This window comes from Nelumbo lutea, chromosome 1, assembly GCF_056320005.1.
Source record: "Nelumbo lutea isolate HS-2025 chromosome 1, American lotus-T2T, whole genome shotgun sequence".
Taxonomy (NCBI): Eukaryota; Viridiplantae; Streptophyta; class Magnoliopsida; order Proteales; family Nelumbonaceae; genus Nelumbo; species Nelumbo lutea.
Window position 1 is genome coordinate 105,219,578 of NC_142684.1, and position 11,858 is coordinate 105,231,435.

At 33.8% G+C, this 11,858-nt stretch overlaps 1 protein-coding gene across 4 annotated transcripts in view; it reads left to right on the forward strand.

Annotated features, from left to right (window-relative positions):
- LOC148876571 (Pentatricopeptide repeat (PPR) superfamily protein) overlaps positions 1-4,086 on the forward strand; it is a 24,156-nt gene extending 20,070 nt beyond the window's left edge. For all 4 annotated transcript variants that reach the window (XM_088968198.1, XM_088968252.1, XM_088968307.1 and 1 more), the window contains one exon: positions 3,727-4,086. The gene's annotated coding sequence lies outside the window, so the exon portion shown is untranslated. The remainder of the gene's footprint in view (positions 1-3,726) is intronic.
- Positions 4,087-11,858: the final 7,772 nt, after the last annotated feature.

An 11,858-nucleotide genomic window follows, 5' to 3' on the forward strand; every position in this document is an offset into this window, starting at 1 on the left:
GGGATTCCTTTGACTATGTTTCAAGACACCCATCCTGAATTCGAGCTTGAGGACAAGCTCGTAGTCCAGGAGGGGAATAATGATGTGGACGCCGGCAGCAACAACAGTAATTTAGTGCAGCAGCAGTAGTAATTTAGTGCTTTCAGCAGTATGGATTAGTAGGGAGTCTTAGTAGTAGGGATTAGTAGGAGTCTTATCTATTCAGTGTTCTTATCTTATCAGTTCAGTAGTATGGATTAGTAGGGAGTCTTATCTTATCTTATCAGTTCAGTTGGATAGATTAAGGGAGTCTTATCTTATCTTATCTTATCAGTTCAATAGGATAGATTAGTAGGGAGTCTTCTTAATTAACAAGGAGTCTTCCTAAAAGTAGGACTCTTATCTCTTGTAATCTCCCATTTAAGGAGTTGAGAATATTGAATAAAATCATAAAAAATTTCAGTCAAGAAAGAGAGCAAGGAGAGTTAGGTGATCTCTTGGACAAATCACCATTAAGGCGCCAAGATAGGTTCTTCACGAAAAGGGAGGAACAAGGGAAAACAGGAGGTTTTCCCCGTGGACCGACCCGTGACGGGATCCTATTCGCGGCCCATAGCAATATTTCTCTATAAATGGGGGTTATAAAACAATACAAATGAGAACAAATTTTTTCAGATTACAGCTCGGCCCTGGTCCCTGGGCAATCCCATTCTTGATATTACCTAAGAATTCAAATCCACCATCTAATCAAGGTTCAAAGTATTGACACGTATCGGCCTGTATTAGCTGATACGTATCATTTCGGGACCCCTCTGATACGCTCCTACAGTGGGTGTATTGGGGATCTGACCAGTTCAGGGGGTGGAAGAGGCCTAAACCAGCTCCCCTGAACCGGTTTTGAAAAAAAAAAGTAAAAAAAAAAGGTATCGAAACACCCGATATGCCCCTACCGGAGTATCGGGCGTATCGATATTTTGAACCTTGCATCTAATAATTTTTTTTTTTTTATTTCTTCACCATCTAATAATATTTAAACATCTATACCCTGACCTTCTTTTAATCTCTCTCTTTTCTTTGAAGGATAACTTACCCTAACTTTTTGATACCTTCAGACACCCTTTATTCAACTACACTCTTTGAACCAAAATTCCAAAAACAGGCTCATCCATTCACTCAAATTAAATTTGTGAGATGAGTAAACATGAAATAGGCGGCAAAATAGGGGAGAGAGAAATAAACCAATGATATTTTCTCATATGATAATTAGTTAATAGGGTAGACTAGTTGGTCAAGGTTGGTTTTTGTCATTAAAAAATAAAAATGTCTCACTTCTTTTATGGTCACTGACATTGACTTGAGGAAGGTATGTATATTATAAATAAAATAGGGGAGAGAAATAAACCAAGTGTATTTTATCATATGAGAATTAGTTAATAGGGTAGACTAGTTGGTCAAGGTTAGTTTTGTCATTAAAATTAAAAGTGGCACGTCTAGACTACTTGTGTTATGGTCACTGACATTGACTTCAGCACCTGTTAGAAGTGACCTGTTACAAATTGAAGGGACAAGTAGAGCTAGGGGCAGACCAAAAAGGACTTGATTGGTAGTAGTAAGAAGTGATTCAAACACTCATAATTTGGTGATGGATATGACACTGAACAGAATGGAACGACGAAACATGATTAATGTAGCCAACCCCATATAGTTGGGAGACAGTTTAGATGATGATAATAGTGGGGTCTCTGGAGGCTATTAAAATGTCAGGCTAAGTTAAAGAGAATGTTATAAAGGTAAAGGGGAGTTTCAGATGATAACCCTAAATATGCATTATTTGAATGCCACATGTTTACTAAAGAGTCACAGGTTCTAGTCTCATGCATAGAAACTGTTTTTCTAAGGCATTTTCAGTTTAATTTATCAATGATATACAATATCTGAATCTGATGAGTTTGATCTCATTCCAACAGATAAGATTCAATAATCTGAATATTAATTGATCAAATTTGGATATAGGTTTATTGATTCAAGTTTGATCCATTTGCAGTCCTATTTTACGATGCTAAAATCTCCAGTTTACCAAAGAACACTTCGCTTGCCCACTTCAGATCCCATACCATGCTGGTTCATCTACAATCCTATTAGCTTCTGTAGGTACTGAACTAGACATTGCAATATAAAATTAGTGGTCCCTATACAAAGTTAAGCTACCCACTTGGACTTTTTTTTGGTTGGAGGTAATGTATAGAATTCGTTGACAAAGAGAGAAATAAGATACAAAGCTATGCCATGCACACTAAGGCCCTGTACATGGGAATGTAGGTACAAAACAGAACGGAAAACATTAACATTAGAACAAAATATTTCTTATAAAAAATCTACTGTATGACAACCCTTAGAAGTCTTTGTGAGCTGCCAGTCATGGCTACCCATTTAGACTTTGTTTGCCATTTAGTATCCAATTAGTGTAGGCATTAGCCTGAATGAGACATTTGAGGTGAAAGTTAGAACCCTGATCTCGTGAATAATAGGGAAAATACAGCAAGAGTAAGCTCTACTACCCTCTCTATTTTCTTTCAATCATGAAGGGTAATAGGACCATATTCCTTGACAGTTCTTACAGTGCATTAACAAGTTTTTCTGCATAGTTGGAATCTGTCTTAGTATGTCCCATAGGCTCAGTTTGGAAGGAGTACAAATACAAATTTGTTGAATGCAAAACCTTATATTTTGTATTATTTGCACTGTATATATTTATATTTGTACTCCTTCCAAACTGAGCCATAGGAGCATATGATCCTACTTAGTCAATCCCTTATTTCCTATAAAATTTCCTAATTCAATACAGCTGTCTTCCAAGAGAACAATACCAGCTTAGCTTTTTTTCTTTTTTTTTTTTTTGTTTGGTTTGGGCATCTGGATCTGCTACCCACATGACACTAAAGCCACCCATGTTACATATGATTCCATCAATGATGACATACAAATATAAAACATGGTTGAGATGTGTGGCTGTAGCATTTTGTGGGTAGCGGGTCCAGTGTCCTCTTTTATTGGAAGCTTCCAAGCTATGTTACCTGGATACAGCAAAGACAAGCTGGAAACAGTTCAGATATGTTATCCAACATGATATGTTATTTTTGTACAGGTATCCGGGTATCATAGCTTCCAACTACCAAGCCACTTTTTGGCTGTAGGAGGACGACAGACAACTGAGCAACTAAAATAAAGTCCCTTAAGATACCTGAGTTTCTGATCTTTGAACTCCTTGCATACACATTCTGGAGATGAATGAGATCATTGTACCCAGGAGAAATAATAATTATTATTATTATTATACCACTGATTGTTTTTAGAAGTCTCGTTGTTTTCAAGGGTCCTTTATGTTTCTTTCAGACTTTGAACCCCGCAAGCCATCAAAGATCTAAATAATAATAATAATAACAATAATAATAATAATAATAATAATTATTATTATTATTACCAAAAAGCATTAAAACACAAAATTTGCCCCTTCTCATGTATGCGTATCTTCATTAAGATCTGTGTTACTGTTGGTTGATCTTTCTGTTACATAGGTAGTAGGTAAGGAGGGAAGATTTGACTTATACAGACCTATTTTCAAGGTTTCAAGGTTTAATTCTGATTAAGAACCGATTTTCTAATGAGACATCCATGGTTTAGGAGTTTGTTATGTTATGCTATCTTCTCAATTCGTTGCTGTAATAATCCAATTCATTGATCATGCAGAAATTTGAGAGAATTGCCATGAGAGCGCCAAGGTATTACAAGGAAGGATGTTCTTCAGATCCCAAGATACAAATGAGATGGATTGTTCACAAGGGAGCCTGCATCAGAGTCGCTGACATGGTACATGGATATGGTTGGAGATGAGTAGCTATCCAATACGTAGACCGTTTTATTCGGTTATCTGCAAGTAACACATAAGCATACACCCAAGCCCCGCGATCCATCGAAAATCGGAATGAAACGATGACAAAGGATTTATTTTCCTGCATGTTGACATATACGGATAGTCTCTAAGTCTATTTGAATTAACAAACTTATTCTTAATCTCAATGTCTATTATTATGCAGACGTTTTCTTTAATGTGCTTGTGGCCTTGTGTAGTAGAGATTGATACTTGATATCGAAGGCTCGATGGGGCCATGTTTGAAAAATATCATAAACTCTGTGTAACGTGGACGGATGGCCACCTTTGTCAAATAACCTCCCCGACCAGGCCACCATAAGGTATTAAGGCCTTTGACGGTGTACGGGGATCTTTAGCAGTGGCACGGTTATACTTGCCTTGGCTTGCATTTTATAAAACTATAAAAGTTAAAAATTTTACTATGTAAAGTTAATTTATATTTTTACTTTTTACTTTCCATATGTATAACATGTGCCCTAATAATATACGTATCAACGTCGTCATCATATTATTATTATTATTATATATAGATTCTGGAATTTATTTTGATTAAAATGCCCTTAATCTGACCTATTACTTGGCTTGCATGAAAATACCCTTGGCTTGCATTAAGTCCTATATTTAAATCATTTAGTCCAAAATTTTCATTAAATCTTATATTTAAGGCACATTATATAAATGAGCTTTATAATTTTTTCTTCATTAAAATTCTCTTATTTATGAATTTAATCTCTTTTTAACTATTTAGGCAAAAAATGTAATTTAAAGTGTTATTGCTTTCTTTGAACTATATTTTGTTTTTCACAAATAAATTCTACAAAGTAAATCTGTCTATTATTTTTAATAATGTAAACCTATGCTCAAAACCATGGAAAATAATTAAATAAATCACCCTTTTGCCTAAGTGGCAAGTAAATAGTTCAACCATCGGTGTTAAATGGGTCATCAATGTTCTCATAGTTATAATAAAAATTTAAAAATAAATATAAATATAAATATTACAAAAATTATAAAAAATTATGAAAAAAGTTTAGGTACATCTCTAACATTATCTATTTATCATACCAAACAATATCAAGAATGCTAAATATAAGCATTTTTCTTTGATGGAAATGGAATACAAGATTTAAAACTGACTAAAAAATGAAACCATTTTCTTATTCAAGTGTGGGTCAATGGTTCAACGTTTTAGGTCAAATGGGCCAACCCATGATATCATAAATAAACAATAAAAATTTATGGTTCAGCCTTTTAGGTCAAATAGACCAACTCATGATATCATAAATAAATAATAAAAGTTTAACGAGGCACAAAACCTTTTAGGTCAAACAATTTCGACCGTTTTTTATTTTTAAATTTTTAAATTTTTTGTTAGAATGTGCCGCCCGCTCGGATCGAATGGTTGGACCGTTTGACTGGGAACTGGACTCCTGAACGGTTCATTCTCTGGGTTGGTTCTAAAAATCTTGAACAAAAGTAATAATATGATTAAAAATAAAGTTAAACACTTATAGTAAATGTGCAGATGCATTGCATGTGGAAATTATAAATTACAATAACAATTATTATTAAATTTTGTATTCCATTTCTATCATAAATAAAAATATTAATTATTTTTATTTGATATGGTGAATAAATAAAATTATAAATGTTCCCAAACATTTTTGACAAAATTCTGAACTTTTTTTTTTTTGTATTCTATATTGTTTTTAAATTATTCAATTATGGCATTATGAGTTTATTTGAAAAGTTGGATCATTGACCCACCATCTAGATAAGAAAATAGCTTTGTTTTTAGATCAGTTTTAAATTGTATATTTCATCTATATTATATAAATAATTTTTTTTTACTTATGACACTTAATTTTTGTTTTACATAATTAATATATAATTATTTTTTAAAGATTTATTATTCAACTCTTATATCATCGGTTAATTCATTTGACCCAAACCACTAGCCCACCACCCAAAAAGGAAAACACTTTGATTTCTAAGTTGACATTAAATTTTGTATTACATTTCCATCATTGATAAAATTATTTCTTATGTATAATACTTAGTTTTGTTCAATATAGTAATATTAGAGATGTATCCAATATTTTATTTTTTTATAAATATATAACATTAGATATGTACCAAAAAATTTCTCTATTTTTTAATTTTTTTGTGGTTTTTTGCATTTTTTATTTAAAAATTTTTATTATTTGATCATGACATCATTTCATTTCTAGGTTGGTTTTAAATTTGGCATTCCATTTTTGTCATTAATAAAAATACGTTTTACATTTTATACTTATTTTTTTAGTATAATGAATATCACTATTATAGATATGCCTACTTCTTTTTTTGTATTATATATTTTATTTATTATTTAATTATGACATTATTTATTAACTTATTTGACCTCAAATGGTTGAATTGCTTACACCAGGAGGGAAGAAAAGGGTTTTATTTTTGAATTACTTTTCAAAATATTTATTTTTATACTATTAAAATTAATGTTGTGGATTTAATTAGTAGAATTTAATGATGATAAAATATATCTTAAATATAGAATTTAGTGAGAGAATATACCTTAGAATTGAGATTTAATGAGAGTGAATAGGAAAATAGGTTTATTTCCAATTGGTTTTAAATTTTACATTCCATTTCCATCATTAATAATTAAAAACATTTATTATTTATCATACTTATTATTGTTTAATATGTCGAATATATGATGTTAAAAATGTTCCCAATTTTTAAATTTCTATATTTTTGTATTTTATCTATTTTTGAATTTTATTATTTAATTGTCACAAATTGGCTCATTTGACCTACAATGGTTTAATTTCTTACCATTACCTAGATGAAAATACTATTTTTTTCCGGGTAGATTTTTAAAGTGTATGTTTTTATGCTATTGAAATTATTATTTTATCATTTATGGATTTAATTAATATAATTTAATGATAGGAAGAAACAAAAAATGCATTAAAAATATGATTCAGTGAAGGTAAATACAAGTTAATACCTTGAGGTTATTCACGCTTTTTATAGTAGGGAAAATTCCCGATTAGTACCCTATACTTTCGGCCTAGTGCCACTTTGGTGCCCAAACTTTAAAATGCGACAATTTAGTACCCAAACTTTCAAAACATGACAATTCAGTACTTGACGTTAACTATCTGTTAACCAGCTATTAAGAGGCATTTGAAAAAGAAACAAATGCCCTTCGAGTGTCATGTAATTTTCTTTATCAACCATCCAAACATTGACAAAAATTTAACAATTCCAAATCCTTGCCTCTTCTATTCAAGAAAGTTGGGGTCACCAGAATGCCCACACACAAATGTGACCCCAACTTTCTTGAATGGAACAGACAAAGATTTGGAATTGTTAATTTTTTGTTAATGTTTGGGGAGCAAAGTTGCACTATGCCCAAAGTATAGGGTACTAATAAGGAATTTTCCATATTATAATATATATATATATATATATATATATATATATATATATATATAATATATATATATATATATTACTTAAAAATCATGAATAACCTCAAGAATATTTTTGGAATTTTTTGAGAACAAAATTTACCTCCATATTTAAATTTAAACAGTTAACCAATTGATTTGGTTTGGGAAAATGCGAAAACAAAAAAGACTAGTTCTGTTTTAAAAATATACCCATAACTCGATTAATCGAACTATAAATACCTCTATCCCATAATATAATAGGGTTTGACTATGATGCCAAAAAGACACAATATCCAAACTTCTTGTGACCAATCAATCGATATCATAAAGATGATAACCAATTAGGTGACATTTATCAAAACTCTTCCAATACCATATAGTTTTTTGCACGGTTCAAAGTACCGACACGTATCGGCCAATACGTATTGTATTGGGAGCACCCCAATATGCCCCTACAGAAGGCGTATCGTGGTTCTGACCGGTTCAGGAGGTGGAGGAGCCTTAAATCAGTCTCCTAAATCGGTTTTAAAATAAAAAAAAAAGTAAAAAAAAAAAGTACTGATACTGTTTGATACACCCCTACCAGCGTATCGATATTTAGAATCTTAAATTTTTCATGATACATTTTTCCTATATAATATATAATATTAAAAAGGAATAAGCAATATTTGGATTTAACTTTTTATAGATGAGGATAGGCAATGCCGCAGTGCGTGGACGGTGGATCAATGCTGCCTGAGTAGCAAACGCATGGTGGGGTTCCTTAATTCCTCCGGTTGTCTTTCCTTTGAAAATAGATAGAAACAAACAAAATAAAATCAACTGTACTCGCCGTTGTCCATTCATTTTTAGCATGTTACGTGAATGATTTCTTTATTATATATGCACCCTCTTTGAGTTTTTATACGAAAATAATAAACAATTAAGTAAACAGATAAACAACCTAGAAATCGGATTTGCTCAGGTCGTTCCTCACACCAACCTCACCGCACATGGCGCACATGGCGCACATGGCAGTCATATATATATTAGGAACATCTCTCCATAAATATATGGCATTTTGTAAAGAATAGATCTGGATTCAACATGTCAGATCGGCGCCCAAAGAGTGTGCCGCTAAACACACTGCACATTCACATGTATTGACTATTGAGAGCATCTTCCTATTTAACATGGAGAGGTGTTACCAATAGATGGATAGGATGTGCTGTGAGGCACGTGTGGGGCGCATTCTGTGAGGCATTGATGGAATTTCCATTAGAAAGTGTCTTATTTGTTGGGTGTAAGTAAGAGTGTCATTAGGGTAGAGTTTATCAGTGAAAGAGGTGTCTAAGATGATTATCCTTTAAGCATAACTGTTGGAAGCTCTTTCTAGTCTCCTTGAAGCAGATGAAATTGAAGTTATGTCTAGGTATGTATTTGGTATAGCTTCCATTTATTAAATAAATGTTTGTATTTGATTTATTTTCAAAATCGAGAAAAGTACTTGGTAAATTGTTTATTGACAACTAGGTGCCATTAGGCACCACATCAGCATAGTAGTGAATAAATGCTCTATTGTTGGGGGAAGTATTAAAGTGAAGTTTCTCCCAACTGTTGATATCCACATAAATTAAAACTCACTTTTGTTAATATCAATGCGTACGGATGAATATGATGTAAAAAATGCCGATTTAACAATAATATGACAATATTTTGATAAATACCTATCACAAAACACCCATAGAATAAAACACATGCTAGGAAGTAGGAATGTAACAGGTTAATAATAGAAAACTTCGATAAAACCAAACTAACATAATGTTACACTCAAACTCCTTGAAAAGTATATCATGGAGCCATATTGAAGGTTGTTCCAAAAAACTCATCTTGTTATGGGTAGGGAAGCAATTTGTAGGCTTGCATTCCTTTTTATTAAAATTGGAATAGCCCGAAGCCTGAGCAAATTTGGGCCAATCCGAGTTGCACCTCTATAATGAGTGACTTTTATTTGGGCGGTGTTGGGAACAAACGCCCTTTCCTGAGAGGCCTTTTCTCAAAAAAAGAAAAAAAAAAAATATTGTGTAGGCATGATATTTTATCAGAAAATGTCTTTTTAGGTTTTCTATTTGGTGCCATTACTGTTGTTGTCACATATAGTTCAGCTTCAGTCCAGGTACCCTTAGTTTTGCGCATTCAGAGGATGTGCCACGCGTCTCTGAAAGCAAAAGATCATCCCCTATTGCAGTTGAAATTAAGCATGCGAAGAATGCGCCACGCACCACGCATCTCTGTTAGTTGAAGTTAAGCAAAACAAGTGTTTTGCTTCTCTCCTCCTTTCCTTTCCTGTCGTAGACGAGACATCTCTCCTCCCTCTCTCTTTTCCCATCCGCCTGGCGGTGACTTCACAAGCAAAAGACCATCCCCTGTAGATAAAACTTCAGTATATGCTGAATGAATATCACCTACATTAAGCACATCCATAACATTGCTCCAAGAAGCCCAGATTGGATTGATTGCCACCCGTGCCCAACTTGCTACTAGAGTAATCACAGAGCTCATTATACTTGCCAACCAACCTAGCAGAGGATCCTTCATAACTCACCATAAAAGTACTACCTTTCCTGCTTGATGACACCGTCAGATCCTAGAGTAATCATGCTGTCATGGAACCCGCCCATGAAGTCCTGCAATATGGAAATATTTTAGTGAATATTGAAAATCAGTTAAAAAAAGCATTTCTCAAACAGAACTTACTCAACCAACCTGTAACATATTCATGAGATGAGCTTGTTGCCTCTAGTTGTGTCAATTGTCTTTGGATAACTAACTAGTTTCCTTTGTTTGTCGCCGACAGCTGATGTGTGCACAATTTACATATAAATTCTGGTGTTTATGCATGGCTTTGATGCTGATTTGTGTGAATTCTTACCCCAATATAGCTTGATTTCAGGAAATTGTCAAAGGGGACAAGTCTAGGGAAAAAGAGCATAAAATCATGTTAAAGGAGGCCAAATAAAAGGTGATACAGTCCAACTAGAAGCAAGACTCAGCCGAGAGGTCAAAGGAGGGCCATTCGGCCCATGCAGCCCATGCTGCACTCTTTGGGAAAGCCCAAAGAGAGAGCACAACCGAAGCTCTCCAATGGAGCCTATTTGGCCCAGCAATGAGGAGGCCCATTTGCAGATCAAGAGCAGCCCAAAGTGTAGCCCAAGGAGCATAAAGGCGGGAAACTTTCTAGAAGAGAGAAAGGAGGCGTTAAGTGAATAACAAGTCTAATTGGGTAATTCTGGACAATTTCAGCACCGAATAGTAATTTGGGCATAACTCTCTCATCCGGACTCCGATTGAAATGATTCAAGATAAGTCGAGAAGATATAGAAAAGTTCTAGAACTTTCATGTTTTGAGTTTTGATAGACACAGACTGAATTGGGATCAAAATCAAGCCCGAATTATCTGGAACCGCACTATAGAACTTTCTAGATGAGAGAACTTTTTAGAGGAGAGAACTTTCTAGATGATAGAACTTTCTAGATGGGAGAACTTTCTAGAGGAGGAAAGGGGCTGAGGAGAAGGCTATAAAAGGAGAAGAAAGCCAAGGGAAAAGGGGTCCAACATCTGATTTCAAACTCTCCTTGAACTCTTGTTCTAAGAGAGAAAAAGAGAGAGAGATAGGCTCAAGAGAGGAGAAGAGAGGAGGAACAAGCAACTTCAAGAGAAAAAGAAGCTGAATTCGAAGGGGGAGAAAGCAATTGGAGATCAATGTTTCATCCTCACTTGATTTCTGAACCATTTGGTATTCGAATTCAGCTAAGATTTATGCAATTTCTCCATAAAATTTTCCTTTCTTGCTGTAATCAAAGCATGTATTATGCAAATTCAATTCTATAATTTGTTTTCTAAGTTCATTCGAGTAAAGTAGATTCAATCTTGAAATTTCTTGTTTGGAATATCAATTGTGGATTGTTGGCCGAACTGCTATTATGAAATCTTAGATCTGAAATTTCAGATCATGAATTTATAAGGTCTGAATTGCTATTTTCCAATCTCAGATCTGTAAATTCAGATCATGAAATAGTGAGATCCGAACTGCTATTCTATAAAATCAGATCTGTGATTTCAGATCATGAACTTGTAATACCTGAATTACTTGAGAAAGAATTCAGGTAGATTTATTTTAGTCTGGCCGAATTGTTCATCTTTCTTGGAATTCCTAGAATGCTTGAGAAAGACTCTAAGATTTCAGATCTGCCAATCAAGAGCCGAATTGAGTGCAATGTTAGAGATAACTTGCACAATTTGGTTGGTGTTCATTCAGCTGAAATGAAGCCCTCGAATTGCTAGATTTGAATGCATGCATGGTGATTAGATCCTTGATAGAGATATAAGGATCATCACTCATGCATAGATTGAACATGCGCTCGAGAGAGGCTATTCATTGCTTTGGGATTTCACCAAACCAATGCTAAATCTTATTCTACTCGAATTGCCTAGAAAACTAGTTGCT